Source organism: Chelon labrosus (genome assembly GCF_963514085.1).
Source record: "Chelon labrosus genome assembly, chromosome: 15".
Taxonomy (NCBI): Eukaryota; Metazoa; Chordata; class Actinopteri; order Mugiliformes; family Mugilidae; genus Chelon; species Chelon labrosus.
This window is the reverse complement of record NC_140348.1, coordinates 16,695,204-16,701,216: the sequence shown is the minus strand read 5'-3', so window position 1 is coordinate 16,701,216 and position 6,013 is coordinate 16,695,204.

Genomic DNA, 6,013 nt, shown 5'->3' with positions numbered 1-6,013 from the left:
GATTCCAAATATAGGGCATTTATTGTTATGTTTTGAAATATTTATCAAATATTAAAAGAACTTCCGACTGAGAAATAAAACCCTATTTAATCTGTATTCTGAACAGCACGTGACATAGAGATGAGCATGTGAATAAACAGTGGCTTTAGGCAGAATTATGGATTCGGATCATCTTTACATGATTGTTATCTGTTCTACACTAGATGAATGGATTTTGAGGTTTACGAAAGAGTGTGCTTAACGGCAAGGGACACACGCTGCATGTATGGGGATTATCATGGTTCATCTTCACCAGCCTGACACAACATTTAGAAGCAGAAATCGTGCAAACACAGAAAACAGAATACAAAAATGAGCAAATTGCACAGACTGCAACTGAAAGGTGGCCACAGGGCACAAAAAAGTAATGGACGTGGCTGGAACATCTATGACGTTGTTGTTGTTAAGTCGTGTTATTACCGACTATCCATCAGTGGTGTTGAAAATGAGCTAACTTGCACCTTTTCTGTTCTGTTGGAATTTTTTATTTTTTTTGCACTTCACAAATAGCTGTGAGAACAGGTGTGCATTGACGTATTAGGGACATCTGTATAACACAAGCTGGTGACTCATTCATCTGAGAGAAAGTTGCACAAGAGTAAAGTTTTCTCCTTGTTAAATGTTAAATGTAGCTCAGGTTATAGCGCATCACACTTGTCATACAAACAGCAATCATTAGTTTTATATCGCCGACTTCATTCAAAATGAATGGTAGCTTGTTGCTCTGTTGCTGCTAGAGTGAACGCAACATAATACACCACACACCTACTACATGACGTTTTTTGTGTAAATCATTACTTTTTAAGGTGAAACATGTTACTGGATTGGTTAGGATGTGGATAAGGTTAGTTTTAGAGTAAGGTTAAGGTTGGGGTAAATCTAGTTTAGGTTACGTTTAGGGTAAAGTTGGAGTAAATTATGATTTAGGTTAACATTTACAATCAGGATAAACCTCTGATTCCTGGGATTAACACAAACACTTTCATTGTTTGTGACTTCAGTAGTGTTCTCTGCATCCTTGTCAATTTTCTGTATTTGCAGCATTTTTTTCATTATATTCCAAAAGTTTTCCTAATCAGCGTATGTTTTAAGAACACACTAATGGTACATTTGTTATGCCAGTTTCACAATAAAATCAGTCTAATGTGTTTGCTATGGCCTGACCCAGGTACTGCACTTCATCAAGCTAAAACAACTAAAACACGCCATGAAAGACACATTTTGAAAAAAATAAAAATACATCCTTGCTCACACAGTGCTCGATAGTTGAAGTTGTTTTAGCTAGTAAACATTCAGTCAATTTTGCTGTTGAAAATGCCCCTTTGTTAGTAAATCTTCTGTTAGCTGTAGCTAGCTAGCCAAAACCAGGTAACATTTTTTCAAAAAAATAAAAAATAAAAAAATCCCACTAATGATGAAAATGCTGTTTCCGGTTGCCTATGTTTTCAGTTTTAACAATGCAAGACAAAACCTTTTTAGGATTTTTAGAGTATCTACATACGCAGAGCTATCTCAAATATCAGTAGAGGCAGTAGCTAAAGTGTCTTCACAAATGTTAGCTTACAGCTAACTCTAGAAAATAATCTGTCACTGGGGATGAGCTAGTCATTTTATTTCTGTAAACATAAAACCTAATGTAGTTAGCTTTTTTTGTGGAATTAAAAGGCGGTTACTACGGTAGGTAGTTAGCTAGTTAGCTAACTTTTGCGGCTCATCAGATAAACATGCTATTTGATCGTTCATTCATTCATTCATTTTCTATACCCGGTTATTCCTGTTAAGGGTCTTGGGGGTCCGCTGGAGCCTATCCCAGCTGTCATCGGGCGAGAGGCAGGGGTAGGCCTACACCCTGGACAGGTCGCCAGTCCATCGCAGGGCTGCTATTTGATCGATTTCTCCCATTTCTGTTGTTGGTTTTGAATAATCTCTTTTTTCTCTTCTCTTTTCGAAAAGAAAAAAGGGAACCCTTATTTAAAAGTTGTACAATATGTTGTCATATCAGACCGTTAAAGGCTGACGGTAAAACTCTCTGTATTAGTCATTCTTTACCCAGTGCTACTTTCATTCTCAATACGTAGGCTATTAAGAAATATTCAGCTGCAGTCTGATTATAAACCAAATGTTCCCAGAGTCCTTGTCTTCTTACTGAGTCATCTAAATCCATGTTCATCCCCCTCCAGTCTGTCATGAACACTCTTGCAGCAGACAAGACTCACAATATGTGTCTGACCTGCCAGTAATTGACTCTGGATTGAATTTCGCACACTGGATGTGCTTTCTAACAAGTTGCGTCCCTCGAGGATTATCACTCCAATGTTTTCGCTACACGGCATCACATTAAATAAACAGCTGTGATGTTTCTTGTGAGGTCAACCATCCAGTGGGTGGACACGGTAAGTCCACTTCAACACAATCCCAAACCACAAAACAAAACATTTTTTTCTTTTTTTCTCTTTCACTGAGCTGCAGGCAGGTCCTCACCTTACCGCGCTCATCTAATGCACCGATCGACATGTAGGCTACTTCATCTCTGAAGAAAAGGAAAGATTGAAAATATTTACTCTTTATTCCAAAAGTGAACACAGAACGATTAACTGTTGTGACTGTGAGAGTATAAAAGCTGTCAAATAAATTCAAGGCAGGTTCACATCTAACCGGTTTCTAGGCTTTGGAAGCACGATTACAGATTTTTCTTTTTCCCTTTTCATTTCTGAAACATTGCTGCACAGTGTATAATCTTACAAGTCTGGATATAGTCCATACAGCAGGTGTGTGAAGATGTGAAGCAGAGTTCAGTCTGTCTCGGTCCTCTGCAGGTCTCGGCCTCCCTGCTGTGCACTCTGTTCAGCCTTATGGCATTTTTATCTGGGCACGGACTATAAAAAGTTGAAGGGCTTCACGCTGCCATGGCTTTTGCCAGCACATAACTTACACGCAGTGGTGGGAATTAGAGGACACCAGCATCTTTCATTAACATTATGCATTTCGCAATTAGAGGGCTTTAGAGTCCTTTCAATGTAGTTTCACAAGCAAATAATTCTGACGGACAAAGCATTGCAGCGACAGTAGAAATCACATTCCAACAATGGGCTCGGCAGAAATGGTCTGTGTCCTTTCATCTTCGTTGCTCTTCGCCATGGTCAAGGTGGGTAGAAAGCACTGTCGTAACAGTCAGAGTGTGCGTGTTTGTCATGTGGCAGCTCTCTGACGAGGCTTTGTGTCAAGGGCTCCACGTCTTCATCTGAGGTAGAGGGATGAGTGAGGATGATCCGGGGGATCTGTCAGATGATTGCCACAGAGGGAAACGTGATTATGGTGGAAAACAGGCGAGCAGTCATATATTGTGATGGACACACGCTGAAAGATTATGATATATATCTCACAGATGTTGGATTTCTGGTCAATATCCCAATTTCTGTCTTAAAATTTGCTTATGAAAAATGAGCCGTCAGCGTGAGACGACGTAGTTTGTCGTATATTGTAAAGAAAACACAACTGCTTACTGTCATCATATGTTTCCCCCCTTGAAGTGAATCATTTTTCGCTAACACCTCCGCCTCCAGTTCAGACACCGTCCTATTAAGATCACTCTCCAGATCAGACTGAAACACAAAAAGAAAAGGAAGTAGGCAAAGCAAATAGAAAAGGATTGTGGGATTATTATTTTTTTGTATGAAAAATGTGTGCCATGATTCGAGTAAAGCACTCACAATGCCGTTGCCATTGCAGACAACCGCCTCTATCCTCTTGGACAAACAGTTATCTGCGCTCTCCATCTGGGCCTGTTTGCTTCTCAGGCCCCCCCCTTCCTGGCTGCACAGCTGCCGTCCTGTCGCGTTCTGATGATCCTGCAGCAGTTCACCCACCTCTCGAAGTAACAGCCTCTCTCTCAGTACTTTCATCTTGATGCAGCTCCCAGCGTTCCTGAGGGCACTGACCGCCTGGTGGTGGGTCGCCCCCTGCATACTGAGGCCGTTGACCTGGATGGATGCATTATACTTTTAGTGCCGGTGAACAGGAGCCGGAGTCAGAGATAGAAAGATTGACTCTTGGACACACAGCTTAGGCTGCCTACAGAAAAAAATCATATCTAAAGTGTATTTATTTTCAGTGGTTCCTATTTCTCTGTCTCATGCTGGCCTTATCACTGAAGCCCCAGCTCAGTGTCCTCTATTGGTCTTATGATGCCCTCCAGTGGTCACAAGATGAACACCTGAAGGACGTGTTTATAATTTCATTCATTCACCATATTTCACTAACTTGGTTGAATATTTAAAAGTCAATAAATCAGAAATTATTAACAATTATTAGAAATTCTTATTAGTTATTCCCATCCTACCTCCAGCAATCTATCTCCAACGCGGATTCCAGCTTTTTCCGACGGCCCCCCTTTAGTTACTCTGGAAATAAAAATTCCCTGAAAGAAATGAATAAATTAGCCGATGAATACATTTCACCATCAGGCGCTCTGGGGCTGCGTCTTTGCATCATCTTCATTCAGACAGCAAAAACCATGCACACTAATGATTGAGACCTCTCTCCTCCACCAGCACTCACCTCATCATGGTCTTTGTAAGGCAAAGAGCCCTTTCCGCCAGCAATGCTGATTCCCAAACTACCCCTCTGGCCAGACACTTTGATCTGTAACTAAGAGAGGAGTGTTTCATTATAAATGTAAAGCTATAATTATGTGATCCAGGGGCCTGATTGAAGCGATGCAACATAGCATTTAGTAATAAGATAAAAAATGAAAGATGATTTGCCACAATCAGTACACTTCCTTGCATTGGCTAGATCAAATCCTGAGCTTCAAAAAAATACAGTGTGACGTTACTCTTAATGGCACTTGGGAGATGAACGGTTCCTGAGGAAGGATCTTCTCTGTCTTCTCCACAGAAGATTTCGGATTCCCTGTGATGGATGGGATCTTTATGTTTTGGAAGGGGTCTCCATGGAGACCAGACCCTGCATTAAGCGCTCTGTGATGTTGAAATGTCCTGCCCTCTTGGGTTTCACCTCTCTGATGGCGAAATCGAGCCAGTAAGGCATCACCCTGTGACAGCTGGCCTGCGCCGTCCTGGTGATGAGAGATAATTTGATGCTTTTACTGTCTGACAGAGACACATCAGCGGAGAGTAATATTTGTATTTGACTCACAAAATGATAGACTGTCAGGGGATGAAACTCTCCATTAGCTGAACATTTTGTCAGATAGGGCATCGGCAAATCTAGAACAAGTGGGAACCTGCAGCATGCGGCTGGTAAATATGTAAAAGTCTGCACGAGGAGCTAAATTGGAAAACTGACCTCCTCGGGTTGTTCAATTTCCTCTTTGTCCTTCTCAGCCCTGGAGCAGCCACCACACACACTGTTGCTGGCCAGAAACAGATGAGGTCTCCCCGGCAGACACTCTTTGTTTGCCACCCACCTGAAGCCTGGGATGGGCCAGTTTTGGCAACTGGTCCTGAGGAACGGGTTAGTATGAGGATTTCTACACTCCTGGAGATAATCAGAAGAAACCACCTGTTGCTACAACTTTTATTCCAGTGTTCAACATCTCAAAGGAAATACGTAGTGACAGTAATAGATCAGTGGGAGAGGCATGGTTTCTCAAAGCTGATCCTGAACTGAAAATCTGTGAAGAATAAAATCCAGCTCCACCATCCATAATACAGCGCATGTTTCAAAGTAGGCAGTGTAGAAGCTGTATCTTTAAAGCTTAATTCGTTTTTGTCTCTTTCTCTGCCTTCTGCCAACACTTTTCTTCTTTTGAATGAATGATTCAGTGGTAAAGAGAGTTTACTGCTTGTAATGCAAAGCCACTAAATAAAAGATTGCAATTGAATAACAAATATTTTCATAGATGATAGTTTTTAATGTATCAGCAAATTTGTATTTGAAATAATAATGATAGTGTGCTCATCTTTAAATGGCAAATTAGATATCCAAGAGCTTTTGCATGAGAGCTGCAAAC